Here is a 16803-nt window from a genome sequence, read left to right on the forward strand (position 1 = left end):
GTTCCTCCAGCCCAGCCCAAGCCTGGCTCAGGTCCTCCTCCCCCATTTGTCAGGAACCACCATCCCCAGGGATTCTATGTGCCCTGCCTGACCAGCGTTCTCCATCAGAGTTTACCAATCTTTTGTTCATTCCCTCAGAGCACAGCTAAGCAAGAGTACACTAATTTGAAAATTAACTCAAGCAAATAGAGGAACAATATCCCCAACACATTGCATTTTAACATAGGGTTTCCTGGACACACTGTTTCAACCCAAGAGTTGGGCTAATAGTAGGAGTTCCATCTGCTAAAATACAGCTGTCAGCTTCAGTGGGAAATTCATGAACGTCTTCGTAGTTTGTTTTTACGTTTCACTTGGCACTGTTTCTAAAATTTCCTCTGAAGCCAAAAAATAAGTTATTTCCCAGCACACTGGTCACTTTTCATTTATCATTGGATTGATTTTTGTAACTTGCAGTAGGAGCTGAAATCGACCAGGGGGTTCTTATCCAACAGACAGCAGCAAAACTCTTTGTGTATCTGCGTTCCTTTCAACAAGCGTGACTTCCTCAATGGCATCATTCGTGAGCGTAACACAGAGCTCAGCAATAACGTTTCTTCACTAACCCTACCAGGTATCCAACATAGGATGTTACTTCCTTTCACTGTTTTCCGACTCCTGGCAGATATTAATCATTGGGATTTGGGAACAAGGAAATAGAATTTCTGAGAATGCTTGAGAATTCCCAAATTCATATGATTTTCATAACACTCCACTTACAAGTTTTTGAAAAATAATAAGTGACTATAATAACAAGCAAATAGTCGTTTTTTTTCTGTAACAGGATTATATGAAAAGTTTTAGTAGTCTTCTGTTTTAAAGAGATATGATAACAAATGATGATTTATTATTATTATGAGCCAATATATTGTAACAAGATTATAAAATCCAATAGCATTAATAGAGAAAACATTAAAAAGAAATGAATATTATCACAAAATAAATGCTAAAGAAAAGTCCTTTAAAGATTGAAAGGTAACACCACAAATACTTAATGCTTTAGTCATTGTTTACATGACATTGTTAAACAAGGCATCAATCATCCCCTCCAATACCATTTAAATAACATAACATTCTGATCTCCTGGCAAGATGAATAGCACTAGAAAGAAGCAACTGTCAAAATTGCCAATTTAAGGGCATATTGTGTTTCTAAAACTTGGCATTTCTTAGAAAACCTCTCATAGGATTTGTAAAACATATACTATGCCTATGAACACATTAATATTTATTTGCAGAAATGGTTCACTGTTAGCAGCGGACAAGGCCATGAACACACACTTGTAACACAGCAGCAGATACAAGAAAGTCTGACTGCGGCTCCTTTACTGCTCCTGTCCTGTTCACCTTAACTTTCATCTCCACATGTCAGTGCTTCCTCATCTTGCTTGACTTGAAGTCAGTGCATTTCTTCAAGCCAGTAAGTTCTCTATACTGACTATTAAGCTGTAATTTTCACAGGAAAATTAGAATGTTCCTTCCCATTTTCCTAATTTCTCAACTGATTTTTCTCAGAATTCAGAATCCATAAATATTGAAATGCCAGGAGAGAATTTCCAAATGGAAATGCTGTTCCCTTAGTCCATTTTCAGAAGAAACCGTAGGATAGTGTTATCCTTCTCTTCTCCAATTTTTTTTTTCCTGCAAACTTATGGTTATCACCTCTTTAAGTGAGTAGCTCATAATTTTGCCTCCCCTGCAAATGGTCCCAAAACAGTGAAGTGGGTCCTCTTTAGCTGTGTCTTTAGTACATAATCCTGCATTTCTGACCATATGCAGGGAGTGTGACCCAGGGAAGGATCCCTGACTCAATGGGATTTATCTTGCTGTCTCTAGAATTTGAACACCGGAACCCAGACGTACAGAGGCTGGGAGCCATCGTGGTGTGCTATATTGATGACGGCAGCAGTGGGTGGTGTGGGGGCAGTTAATTGACAGCTACCTGTTGCTGACATCCCAGGAACTGCCTGAACCTCCTCTTTCCCAGTCATAAGATATCTAAGATTCTGCAGTATTCTTCATTAAATCCTAGCATGGTTTAAGCTAGCCAGAATTAGGTTCTGTTGCTTTCAATCAACAGAACCTTAGCTAATACGTTGTTATTTCCTGGTCTTTGTTCCTTTAATTTTCCAGGAAAAGAAGGGAAAATGGCTTATTGGTTTTAAAAAGAGACAAGGGACAACATACCATTTATGCAAAATTTAGAAGCACTCAAAGGAAACTCTGGAAAGTTCCTGAGACATATATAGGTAGGTTCAGCATAAAACTTGAACAGTGTATCTAGATCATGGTTGCCATGGTTGCCTTGACACAATGAACATCTGTATCAAGATCATATTTTCTTGGTGGGACAGAGAGAAGCACAAGGCGGGACTCACATTTACAGTAATCCTTGTTTTCCAGGGACCATACAACCCAGTTTGTCCAGAGCTGTTCATCTTTAGTTTGTTATCCCACCATAATTATAAATAGAACCTCCTTTTTCTCTCAAGAATATCCCACTTTGGATGATAATTTCTGTGACTACCCATTAAGAATATTTAATAACTATAGAAAACTGCTTCTCTATATTTTTTGTATGTTTGAAACATTTTATAACAAAAATATCTTTAAAGTTATCACCTACACAGAATATAGCTGCCAAATGCTCCTACTCTGCTATTCTAACCATGAATCCCTCTGGGGCCCCTTCCTCCTACGGCGCTTGTGAGGATGAAATGAAATAAGCTCTATGAAGTGCCCAACAGTGACCAACACTGAATAAAATACAGCCACCATAGGTGGCCTTCCCTTATGTTCACCAAACTCCTGATAAGTTATTCGGTGATGTTTTAATCTTAATATTTTATGTAGATTATACATTCATCTGATTCAAAATGCAAAAGGTACAAAAGCGTATACAGTTAAAAGTTTCCCAACCCACTACCATTTATCTCCCTGGAGGCAACTGTTTCCAGATTTTTGAATATCCTTAAAGAATATCATATGTATGGAAAAGAAAGGTTATATATTTATATGCATCTGTGTATGCATTTTCCTATGAGAGGCTCACAAAGTCTCCTTGAAGAGATATCATTATTACAAATACCCCTCAATTTACAATGGGGTTATATTCCAATAAACTTATGAAAATATTGTAAGCTGAAAATGCATTTAATACACTTAACCTACTAAACATCATAGCTTAGCTCGGCCTACCTTAAACACTCACATTAACCTACAGTTAGGCAAAATCATCTAACAGAAAGCCCATTTTATAATAAAGTGGGCTTTGAATATCTCATGTAATATAATGAATACTGTACTGAAAGTGGAAAACAGAATGGTTGTATGAGTACTCAAAGTACAGCTTCTGCTGAATGTGTATTGCTTTCAAACTATCTTAAAGTTGAAAAATCATAAGTCAAAATATTCTAAGTCAGGGATTGTTTGTACTTCTACTTTACACGATGAAATTGAGCCTTGAAAAGATTAAGTGACTCGCCCAAGGTCACACTGGCAGTTAAATAGTGAAACTTGGATCCAAATTGTTCAGTCACTACATGTATTGTCTTGAAATTTGAAAAAGAGGAAGAGGAATTAAACTACTAAATTGAAGGACTATTTTAGGCATAGAAGCAGCAGATGCCTTCATGTCCAAGTGATTGTGAAAAGCCCACTTGCCCCAAAATATGTCTCCTGGTCATATGAAATTCCACCATTTCAGATTTTTACCTGGGGATTTAGAGTAATCTGCTGTTTTCCTAGAGCTCCCCTAAAATAGAAATAGAAAATTTCGGAAGGCTAAATATATGCTAACATTGGAAACAAATGGAGAAAACTCATTTTCTCCCCTTCATAAGGCAAGGTACTGAAGGAGGGGGCCCTACGGGCTGTGCAGGGACATCCTGGAGGCATGGGGAGAAGAAACTGAAAGGCAAGTTTGTATGGAACAAAGAATACCGATCTCAGGATTCTCCCTTGAACCTGCCCTAACTTCGTTCAAATAGACTTAGCCACTGACCTGCTGTCAAAAGACCACAGCCAATCTGACTTGTTTTCAATATAATGATGAATATTGATTTGGTCCCTTCATCCAACATTCTCAGCTGGATCTTTTTTGACCAAGGATATACATTACTAGGTGAGTACAGGCAGTTAATTCTTCCACACGGGACTTCGGAGTTTCTGAGTTAACCAGAATCACCCACCTTAACATCTGCCAGTTTATACCCCAAGTCCTGACCAGTGCCCCCTACCTGCTATGCCTCATGTTTTCAATAGAGCAGAAAATCAGAAATGAAAGATGAAACATCATAGCCAATATCACAGAAATACAAAGGATCCTAAGAAACTGCTAGGTATAATTACACACTAACTAATTGGATCATCTAGAAGAAATGGATAAATTCCCAGACACATAAAACCTACCAAGATTGACTCATGAAGAAACTTAAAAATCTGAACAGACTAATAGCAAGCAAGGAGGTTGAATCCGTAAGAAAATGTCTCCTATCAATGAAAAACCCAAAACCAGATGGCTTCCCAGATTAATTCTACCAAATATTTTAAGAAGAACTAATACCAGTCCTTCTCAAACTCTTCCAAAAAGCTGAAGTGGAGGGAATACTTCCAAACTCATCTTACAGGGCCAGCATTACCCTGATTCCAAAGCCAGACAAGAACACTACAAGAAAGGAAAATGACAGGCCAATATCCTTGATCTACATAGATGCAAAAATCCTCAACAAAATCCTAGCAAACCAAATTCAATAGCACATTGAAAGAATCATTCACCATGATCATGTCATGGTTCAACATAAGCAAATCAATACATATAATATGCCATATTAGAAAAATAAAGGATAGAAACTATATGGCCATCACAATAGATATAGAAAAAGCTTTTGACAAAATTCGAAACCCTTTCATGGTGAAAAAAAAACACCCAACAGATCACGTATTGAGGGACTGTATCCCAACAAAATAAAGGCCATATATGACAAACCCATAGCTAACACCATAATCAATGGTGAAAAGTTGAAACTTTTCCTCTACCATCAGGAACAAGACAAGGATGCCCACAGACACCACTTCTCAGGGTAATTAGGCAAAAGAAAGAAATAAAAGGCATCCTAATAGGAAAGGAAGAAGTGAAACTGTCTCTACTGACGGCATGATCTTGTTATGTATAGAAAACCCTACAAACTTCACTAAAAAAAGGTTAGAACTCAACACAAAGAAGGGAACAATAGACACTGGGGGACTCCAAAGGTGGGAGGGAAGGATGGTGGGAGCAAGGGTTGAAAAACTACCTATCGATTACTATGCTCACTGCTTGGGTGGTGGGATCATTAGAAGCCCAAACCTCAGCACCATGCAATATACCTGTTTAAGAAACCTGTACATCTACCCTCCTGACTCTAAAATGAAACATACAATATTTAAAAAACAAAAACAAATAAATAAAATTTGAAAACTGTTAGAACTGAACTGATAGGTGAAATCAGTAAAGTTGTAGGATACAAAATCAACAGATAGAGCCTTGAACACAGCAACATCCAGCTGTCTGACACGAAAGTCTCAGGGGCAAGAAAACCTCTATATGAACTCAGAAACAATGAGCTAAGTTGTGTTTATGTCTGAAAGGATGTTAAGAACTTCATTCATGTTACATCAGAGCCAACAGAAAGAACCAACAGGAAACCTGTACCCAACAAACAGAAATGACAAGATGAAGGGAAAGCAGAGGTAAGGGCTTACCTTAGAAAGGGCAAGTGATTAGCTCAATATGCAATACAATGTTTGCTCCTGAGCCAAAAATTTGTACAATAATTTGGATATTACTTGCACAACCAGAAAAATCAGCCACTCATTAGGAAAATGTGTTTCTGTATAAGTCTTAGGACTCAGCTATCTATAATAACATGAAAAGACAATATTTTCATCCAAAATGAGTATTTTTGTTTGTCTTGGCTTGTTATTCTAACGTCAACAGCCTCTAAATAAACTGTTGAAGTACATGATATAACCACCTCTTTCTCCATCTTTCCCATTGCTCCCATAGGGTTTGGGTTGTGCAATTTCACCATTAGCAAAGCTTTTTGCTGAAATCTGGCTTTTCAAAGGGAGAGTATCCAGAAACAGAAGATGCTGATCTGGGAGGCTCTTCCTAATAGAACTGCTGCTTCAGTTTAACTTGAAAAAGCCCACACCCAGTTCCTAATGACAAACATCTGAACACCGGGTCTTCCCATGAGCAAGACCATGCTATGCCTCCTGCTCGCTCTGTTCTATAAGCAACCCACAGATTGCTCCCTGTGAAGAGGAGCCTGCCAGGGGAGCAGCATTCCACCAGACCCTGATTTAGCAAGATATTTCCGTATCATTCCCCCAACCAGCTGGAAGTCCTCCACTGCTCTTGTGTAAAAATCTAACTCATCTCGCTGAATTTCCTGATTTAAAAGTCTAATTCATTTCACCAAAAGTGTGACAGAAGGAAACCAAGTACACCATCTCTCTCTTACCAAACCGAAGCTATTGCATGTGCATTCTGGGGGAAAAACATGTTCCAAATATGTTATGGAGGGGGTGCCAGCCCAGTGTCATCCTCTTACTATTGCCATAGGATCTTGGCTGATGGCATCAGAGGAAAAACAAGTTTATCGATTACTTTCAACCATTAAGCTCACTCCTCCATGAAAAATAAGTCACAAGTCCAATGTCTCTTATTAAAATAAGCACTGCAAAATATAAAGGAGTCACAGTTTTAAAATGGGACACACGTTCTCTAAGCGGTGAACCACGTTAGAGGTGCACTGTTTACATTGTATAAAGTCCCCTGGAGCCAGGGTTAGGAAGCGCATCTGTTCTTTGGTGTTCTGGGATGAAGGAGAAAGGAAAATGTGCTGCCAGAAGTGAGTGGGAAGGAGCCCATGAGATAAAGGAAGTAAATCCATTTGCTGATTGCAATAATAATGGTAATACACGAAGCTATACATACATACATACATACATACATACATACATACATACATACATACATGCAAACTTTCACATTTTTTAAAAAAAAGAACTTAAGGCTTCCACTCATGTAATCAGCCCTTATGAACTCTCCTGATTAGCTGCAAGGAAAATCTTCCTTTCTCCTTTTTCCTGCACCATCCTGGGCTCCCTTTTGACTTTTTTTTTTTTTTTAAACTTATAAACGATCAGCTCATATTCTGAAGTTTGTAGTCCCCTCCCGCCCCCTCTCTCTCTATACGGCTCATTTACATTGGCAGCTGTCGTGCTGCTGGGCATCCTCAAACCCACCAGTTTCCCTTTAATGTTTGAGCAGACAAACATGATCATGCACTACGCATCACTGTGCCACTCAAAATGCTTTTTTGTTTTTTTTATTGCATCTGAGAGAAATCTCAAGGTTGCAAACCTGGAGTCAGAATTGTCTCCATGTGTCTCAGTGGGAAGAGTATCGTGTGAAGAAACAAGTTGATTCTACTAATCTAAAGGAATTTTTTTTGATATCAGGTCATCCTCCGAATGAATTTATATTACCCAGTGGAGGGTCACATGAAGAAAATGGTCAAACAGCACCACCTAGAGCAAGAGCTGAGAAGTGCAGCGGAGCTGGGCTGAGTCAGGAAAGAAAAGCAAGCTGGTGCCTGGCTCAGCGCTCTCCCCTCTGCTCCTGTCTGCACGGAAAGATTAGGATGACAGTGGCAGGAAGCCTGTGCACCTAGTATGCATCACTTGAAGGGAACACACAGATTCCAGTAAACAGTTGGAAGGAAATGTTAATACCAGGCTCTGCTAAACAATATGAAATGACTCCTAGATGAGACAAGCGACTTTCATCAAAGTTTCCTGATACCTGAAAAGACAGCCCAGGGGATCCTGCACTACATGTGGTGTATGTAAATTAAGCGGGTTTATTTCCCCTTTGTAATCAAGGCTCATACACAAACAAAATCACACTTTAGAAACGGCCTATTTCAACTTGTAACTAGCTTGCTTTCAGGGGCTCCAGGTCAAAAAGAAATAGAGCACAAAGACGCTTTCTCCTTAGGGATCATACACAAATTCACTCTGTCCCTTTCTTTCCCACATGGAGCAACAAAGCCATCAGACCTCTCCATCCACCCATCGGGTCCTTCCTGATTAAAGTGAGATAAATCACAGCCCTCTCTCTCCAGATGGCAGGCGACAAGAGGGGGATGCTTGCCTCAAGAAGTCCTCCCCATCCCTCTGCATTCATGCAAGCCCGAGCGGAGAGATGCAAGTAATTACGGATGCATTTTAATTCCCCAGACCCTGCAATTAAAAATGGAAATTTTTTGGCCACGCGTATTGGCTCACGCCTGTAATCCCAGCACTTTCAGAGGCCGAGGTCGGCGGATCACCTGGGGTCAGGAGTTCGAGACCAGCCTGGCCAACATGGTGAAACCCTGTCTCTACTAAAAATACAAAAATTAGCTAGGAATGGTGGTGGGCGCCTGTAGTCCCAGCTACTCGGGAGGATGAGGCAGGAGAATCACTTGAACCCGGGAGGCAAAGTTTGCAGTGAGCCAAGATCGCACCACTGCACTCCACTCTGGGTGACAAAGGAAGACTTCATCTCAAAAAATGTTTTTAAAAAATGGAAGTGTTGTTCTTTCATTTGTAAATGTGTTTTGGTAAAAGAGGGGCAGTTTAAGCAACCCTTTCTATTGTCTACATTGTTAAAATTCATCCGACATGGACTCTTGACTCCGTTTTGCCTGGGCAGACCCAATTCAAGCATTTACAACAGCTATAACCTCCTCAAATCAAAAAGAGGAATCAGCATTATTGCTAAGTTCAAATAAGGTCTTGTTTTATTTCATTTTTATTTTTGAATGCAGCCATTCCTCCAGGTGCTGTCATCAGGTAAGATTGTCAGTCCTGATTAGGTAAAGGTATTATTACAAAATGCAATTCTTAAAAATTCAGTGTCTAACTACACTTTTAATAAGCCTTTCCCCCTCCCCTATGTATTCTCCCTTAGACACCCCTTCTCAAATTTAAAATCACAGAAACTAAAATATGATGCCTAAAGAGAGCCTAGCGACTGCCCAGTCCTCTAATTTGATGAGTGGGAGTACTGAAGCCCAGAGGAGGTCAAGTAATTTGTTCCCAATGTCTTAGATAAGAAGAAAATGACCAGCTGGGAAATCCCACTCATGTCAAGGCAGAGGCACAGGGCCACAGACTGTGGTTGAATTGTGCCACACTCCTACATCCTTCTTCAGGAATCACAGAACATTCCTGTGTTGAGTCGGAGTCACTGACTTCCTTTTCAGGCTGATTGAGTTCTGTCCTTACGGGCTGTGACAAGAAGTTTTGGTATTATGCTACACCAAGACCATTTATCTAGTTCAAGAAATGAGCACAGTCCTTAGAGCCCAGCAACTTTCCCCATGTCCAGTAAATGTAGCTTCTCCATTAGAAGCTGTCAGAATGGAGCCTTCTGGCTCATCTTGATTTTGATTTGTGCAAGAATGAATGATTGTGCTAAGACAGCTTTCCTAGCTGATAGAGAGTGAAACTTTTTTCTCATAATCTATAAAAAAATTAAACTAGAACTTTTTTCTCATAATCTGTGAAAAAATATTAAATTAAATCTGGCTCGTCTTGATTTTGATTTGTGCAAGAATGAATGGTTGTGCTAAGACAGCTTTCCTAGCTGATAGTGAGCAAAACTTTTTTCTCATAATCTATAAAAAATATTAAATTAGAAGCATAGAGTTTATTTCATGACTTTTATCTTCCTGCAATTTTCTTGTGGGCATAAATGATTTGTTTTTATCCTGCCTGCCCCCCAATCCCTTTTCCAAGAGACTAAAAGAGTATCTAGTGCAAAGTAGAGACTCAAATATTTTTTAATAAACAGTGATCCCAGCCACCCAGTGCATGTTGCCAAATGCCAACCCCATAAATGATCAAACACATCATCTCATTCAGCCAATCAAAATCAAGTGCTACCTATTTTTTTAAGTTTTCATAGCCCTTGGGCATCTGCTTTCTCAGCATTTCCCAAACTTGAGTCATTCTTATCCTGCCTTCCTAATTTTGCTCTGTCAATTACCTCTACTATTATTTATTTCATATATTTTTAAATAGCCCCACTTTTGAAACTTAAATACATGCCTTTTAAAAGGAAGCCTTCTTACTACTATACATCAAAAGCCATTATTACTTGTTCTAAGTACTCATAACAACATGGTCACAACTATTAAAATTTACTAATGTGCATCCACATACTCTCTAAATTCATGGAGCATCTGCACACACTTTAAGAAACAATTCTGCATTACTCACTCAATTTTCTTGACATCCTTCTGAGGCAGGACAAACCTTGGGCCCAAAGAATTGAGGTAGGAGTCCAAGCAAGTTGCCAGCCACATAAAGGCAAACCTTGGCTTGGAAGTCAGGACTACCAGCCCCTAGGTTATGGTTCATGCTCTTTCCTCTGCTCTCCAGAACCTCCTATCTCCAAGTGTAGTTAGCAGCCCAGATGCAGCAGCATCCTCTAGAGACTTGTTAAAAATGCAGAAGCTCAGGCTCCACCCCAAGCCTATGCAGACTGAATCTGCATTTTAACAAGGTCCAGGTAATTCACATGCACATTAAGTTTGAAAAGGCCTGGTCTAGATCAGCGGTTCTCTAACTTAGCAGCACATTAGAACCATCTGTAGAGACTTTAAAAATACCAGTGCCTGGGCTTCAACTCCCAGAGAATCTGACTTAAGTGTCTGGGGTTTGCCCTGAGTCTAGGTATTTTTAAAAACCCCTCAGCTTATACAAAGCTGGCAGGGCCGGGCACAGTGGCTCATGCCTATAATCCCAGCACTTCGTGAGGCCAAAGTGGGAAGATTGCTTGAGTCCAGGAGTTTGAGACTAGCCTGGGCTAAAACCCCATCCCTACAAAAAAAAACCACAAAAAGTAGTTGGGCATGGTGGTGGCACATACCTGTAGTCCCGGCTACTCAGGAGGCTGAGTCCTCGCTTGAACCCAGGAGGTCACGGTCTGGTCAACAGAGCAAGACCCTGTATCAAAACAAACAAACAAACAAACAAAAAATGCTAGCAGCTTACCAGCTAGGGAGGCCTGTAGAGCCAAGTTTTCCAAATGGGGCTACATTAGTTGTTCCAGAACTTTAGCTGCATCAAAACCACCTGGATGGCTTGTTCAGCTACAGAGGGTCTGGCCATGCCCCTAGAGTTTCCAGCTGAGGGTCTGGAATGAGGCCCGATGATTTGCATTTCTAACAATCTCCAGGTGATGCTGATGCTGTGGGTCCAGGGACCACATTTTGAGAATCTATGCTAAATGAATCGGAGAAGACCAAAGCTCAAACTTATTCCAAGAACTTTTCAAGGCCCACCTGCAAGTTGTAGTGGAAGTAAGCATCTAAGGGTGCAAAAAAGTTTCACTGTAGACTAAGGCCTTTTACCTGAGCTCTCAAATGTTCACATTTCTCTTATCAACCTAAATAACAAACAGAGAGAGGCTCTCCACAAGAAAAAGATATTCGTTTGGAAACAGAGCCTTGCAATAGAAATAGACAAGCCAGAGTAAACTATATGCATATTCACGGAGGTAAAGGAAGACAAAAGAAAAAATGAGGAAGATTATATGATCATTTGGAAATGATTATCCTTGGCTACAAAGATCAATAACAAAGGTGATGCCAGGCCCAGGTTGGACAGGCAGTTGTTGGGCAAATATCCTTCAGAAGCATTGTTGTGTGCAAAGTTGCAATGGGCTTTGTGCAAGATTGTGATTTTTGCAGTCTTCTGTGATAAGTTTTTGTTATCAGGCATACAAGCGCAAGAATCCTTTTTTGCATGGCCTTCCCTGGCTCTATTTGTCAGGGTTTTGGTTAGGGGAGGGGTATTTTTAACACTCTCAATGTAAAAAATGCCATAAGGTAGGTACCCCAATTGCTTGTTTCGTCTTCATAAAATAACTTTTCCACTCGAACAAAGTCTACACATAAATTGTAAAAATACCCTGGCATGCAGTCCCTGGAAAAGTCTGGAGTCATTCTCGGGGTTCCCACCCAGGTGGGCAAGCGTAGCCACCACAGATAAACACAAAGTAGGGGTGCCCGCTGGGGTTCGGCGGCAGGCAGTGGCCCTGGTTCTGATATTTGGCTGAAAACACAGCTCCTCTTTGTCACCCTCAGGACATTTCAGCTATTTCCTAGATAATAATCTCACTTCACCCTGCACAAAACAGGCACATGATCATGTCACTCTGACCTGGTTTGAGTCCAAGGAGACTTCTGTTTTTAAAATAATTTAGGTTAGTAGTTAAAATATGAACTTTGGGCCAGGAGTGGTGGCTCATGCCTATAATCCCAGCACTTCGGGAGGCTGAGGCGGGCGGATGACTTGAAGTCAGGAGTTGGAGACTGGCCTGGCCAACATGCTGAAACCCCATCTCTACTAAAAAAAAAAATACAAAAATTAGCTGGGTGTGGTGGCGGGCACCTATAATCCCAGCTACTTGGGAGACTGAGGCAGGAGAATTGCTTGAGCCTGGGAAGTGGAGGTTGCAGTGAGCAGAGATCTTACCACTACACTCCAAAACAAACAACAAACAAAAAAATTCTAGAGTCACACTGAAAATCTTAACAACCTGCTTCTACTACTCATTTTTTTAATTTTTATTTTGACCTGATTTTAGACTGATAGTAAAATGCACAAATTACACAAAGTGCCCCCTATGTCCCTCACCCTACTTCCCCTAATACTAACATTTTCAGAGCCATCCTTATTTTCTCTATAAAAGAGCAGAATTCTCCTTTTAGAGATTTGGAAAGATTATTAAAAGATAAGTTACAAAATACAGTACCTGACACGTATAAAATATTAAATAAATATTAGCCATGCTTAATTATTTTGTTTTAAGTCTATATGAGTCAAGTTTTAGTAGAAATATGGGCTAGAAAAAAAAAAACAGAAAGCGGGACTCTGTGATCCAACTTGGGCTTATAGAACAGACTGTACTAGTTTGTTCTCATGCTGTTAATAAAGTCATACCCAAGACCGGGTAATTTATAAAGGAAAGAGGTTTAATGAACTCACAATTCCACATGGCTGGGGAGGCCTCACAGTCACGGCAGAAGGCAAAAAAGAAGCAAAGGCACATCTTAAATGGTAGCAGAGAAGAAAGCTTGTGTAGGGAAACTCCCATTTTAAAACCATCAGATCTCGTGAGACTTATTCGCTACCACGAGAACTGTAGGGGGAAACCGCCCCTATGATTCAATTATCTCCACCTGACTCCATCTTTGACATGTGGGGATAATTACAATCAAGGTGAGATTCGGGCGGAGACACAGCCGAATCATATCAATGACTAATGAGAGTTATGTCCAGAACCTAATGAAAACCTGACTGAGGCCACATTCCCTGTAAAGCAGATTTGAGATAGAGATTTGTGTAGAGAACATTTAACTGGGTAAAATCCTAGGAACTAACAACTGTGGCGAAAAAGCTGAATTGGATAAAGGGAGTTGAGATGTGAGGCAGTCACAACAAATACCTCAGCTAATCTCAAGGGGGAGCTGAGAAGCTGGGGTGACCCTTCAGAGTTGCCCTAAATTGAGGCAGGCGTATGGAGTTTTAATACCTTTCACTGGCCATTCTTCAGATACGAGTTGTCCCCAAGGATGGACATCAGCTTGACAAGTTATTAATTAGATCTCCTGAGAATAAATTCTAGAGAGAATCAGCTGAGAGGCATGATTTGCCAACACTCCCAATAGCTGGGCAAACTTCAATTTTGAGGGAGGATTTGGGTCACACACAAAAGTCTCCACAACCAATTATTCATGGGAAATTCTATGTAGGCAGAGCTATTTCATGGCCAGTTAATCAAAACTACGTAATCTATTTGGTTAAGCAAAAGAAATTAAAAAGATAAAATAAAATCTATATATTAACACTCAAAAGTTTTTAATGCATTTGCCTTGCATTTCGTATGTTTTGCCTTGCATTTCATATGTTTTGCCTTGCATTTGTTTATTTGCTTTTAAGAACCTTTAGAGAACAATAATTACTAATATAATATGGAGTAGCACAGCACCCACAATTGCGTTTGAAATGTGAAATTGTATTAGTCAGCTCATGTTAATAACAGTACCCACTACTATGCTTTCATTTATGAGAAGATTGTTAGTGCTATGGTGATATGAGGTGGGTTGTTGTTAGACAAGTAGTATAATTTTTTTTTAGATAATCACATTAACAGTTTACTATAGTAATATAGATGAACAAAATGTATGATTCGTAAAAGACCCTACTATTTTTTCTCTGGGGGTAGGCAGAAATCAGTGATGTATTTTTAAAATAACGTGATTTTTTTCTGTCATGTTAAATGTTTATTTATATTGTCTTTGCATTATATATATGTGTGTGTATATATATATATTTTTTTCCCCAGACTAGGCTAATGATCTCAAATGTTTCATACTTCTTGACAAAAGCTCAATTACCTAAAGAGCCAAAATATGAATATTTTAAGCTAAAACTCAAGTTGCTTGCTTAAAATTCACAGGTATCTCTTATTACCCAAGATAACCTGCTCTCCAGGATATAAGGAATTATTTATATTAACGCTACCCATTTTTACAACCCAAATCAAGTGCAATTGCATTAATATTCCCATGTCTTGTAGCACAATTTAATAATTCCATTTTTCTTTTCTTTGTTTTTTTGAGATGGGGTCTCGCTGTGTTGCCCAGGCTGGATGCAGTGGCATGATCACGGCTCACTGCAGCCTCAACCTCCCGGGCTCAAGAGATCCTTTCATCTCAGCCTCTGAGTAGCTGGGACTACAGGCATGTGCCACCATGCCCAGCTAATTTTTGTATTTTTTGTAGAGATGAGGTTTTGCCATGTTGCCCAGACTGGTCTGGAACTCCTGGGCTTAAGCGATCCTCCTGCCTTAGCCTCTCAAAGTGCTGAGATTACAGGTGTGAGCCACTGAGCCTGGCTTGATAGTTCCATCTTATTTCATGACTATGTATGCCTGATGTTGTAAGTTATTTTATCACTACTTCCCATTCCCTCTTAACAATTATATTGTTGATCGTTTGTTGAAATAATGTTGGCCTCCTTTCAGAACTCATTGTGGGGCATACAGTATTTCCAGGAACTGAAGAAATATTTGAAAAATCTGTCTAATAAATTTCAAAACTGAAAAGAATATAAAGCCATATTTCAAGGATCCCTGTGAGCACAAAAGAACAAATACAAAGAAAACCCACATAGGCACACCCTAGCCAAACTGCCAAAAATCTGTGCCAGAGAGAAAAATGTTAAAAGCAGCTGGAAAAAAAGCATAAATCACCTTCAAAGAATAATTATTAGACCTCTTTAATAGATGCAATGGAAACCAGAAGGAAAAGGAATGTTATCTTTAGAGTGTTGAAAGAAAGTAACTGCCAGTGCATTTGTTTTCTATTGATACCCAGGGCATTTGTTTTATTTTAGTTTCTATTAGTTTTCTATTGCTATGTAACAAACAACCACAAACCTAGAGACTTGCAACACTCATTTATTATCTCTTAGTTTCTGTAGGTCGGAGGTCTAGGATGGCATGGCATGGCTGTCTGCTTAGGGTCTCAAAAGGTAGTAATAAAAGTACAAGGTACGATGGCTCTATCTGGAGGCTGGTGGGGGGGAATCTACTTCCTGGCTTATTCTCATTTAGATGGTTGGCAGAATTCAGTTTCTTGTGGCTACAAGACTGAGATCCTTGTTTTATTACTGCCTGTCTGCTGAGGATTTCTTTCATCTCCTTAAGCCCACCTGTCATATCTTTTCATGTGGCTCCTTACATCTTTAAACCAGCAGTGGTATATCAAGCCCTCTTCTTATTTGCTTTTTCCCCTACTTTTTCTTTATTGTGATAAAATACACATAACATAAAATGTATTATTATCGAAACCATTTTAAGTGCACAACTTAGGAGTATTAAGTGCTTTCATATTGTTGCACAACCATCACCAACATCCATGTCCAAAACTCTTTTCATCTCACAAAACTGACATCTGTACCTATTACACAAGAATTATCCACTCCTTTCTTCCCTCAGGCCCAGGAATCTCCCATTCTACTTTCTGTCTCTAAGATTTAGGCTATTCACTATACCTCAGATAAGTCTAATCATATCATTACTTCTTTTTGTGACTGGCTTATTTCACTGAGCAGTATGTCCTCAAGTTTTTTTATTTTATTTTATTTATTTTCATTTATTTACTTATCTCTTTGGACAGAGTTTTGCTCTATTGCCCAGGCTGGAGTGCAGCGGCACGAGCGATTTCAGGTCACTACAATCTCCTCTTCCCAGGTTCAAGCAATTCTCCTGCCTCAGCCTCCTGAGTAGCTGGGATTACAGATGCACACCACCACTCCCAGCTAATTTTTGTATTTTTAGTAGAGATAGGATTTCACCATGTTGGCCATGTTGGTCTCAAACTCCTGACCTCAGGTGATCCACCTACCTCAGCCTCCCAAAGTGCTAGGATTACAGGTGTGAGTAACTGCACCTGGCCATGTCCTCAAGTTTTATTCACTTTGTAGTGCATGTCAGAATTTCTTTCCTTGTTATGACTAAATAACATTCCATTGTATGCATTCACCACATTTTTCTGATCCACTCATCAGTCAATGAATAATTGGGTTACTTTCAGGTTTTAGCTATTGTGAATAATGTTTCTATGAACACGAGTGTGCAAATATCTCTTTGAGA

At 39.6% G+C, this 16803-nt stretch overlaps 1 protein-coding gene across 2 annotated transcripts in view; it reads right to left on the minus strand.

Annotated features, from left to right (window-relative positions):
* Positions 1 to 11090, minus strand: part of LOC134807112 (MAM and LDL-receptor class A domain-containing protein 1-like) — a 91235-nt gene extending 80145 nt beyond the window's left edge. For both annotated transcript variants that reach the window (XR_010146750.1, XM_063781252.1), the window contains exon 1: positions 11008 to 11090. The gene's annotated coding sequence lies outside the window, so the exon portion shown is untranslated. The remainder of the gene's footprint in view (positions 1 to 11007) is intronic.
* Positions 11091 to 16803: the final 5713 nt, after the last annotated feature.

This window comes from Pan troglodytes, chromosome 8 (genome assembly GCF_028858775.2).
Source record: "Pan troglodytes isolate AG18354 chromosome 8, NHGRI_mPanTro3-v2.0_pri, whole genome shotgun sequence".
Lineage (NCBI taxonomy): Eukaryota > Metazoa > Chordata > Mammalia > Primates > Hominidae > Pan > Pan troglodytes.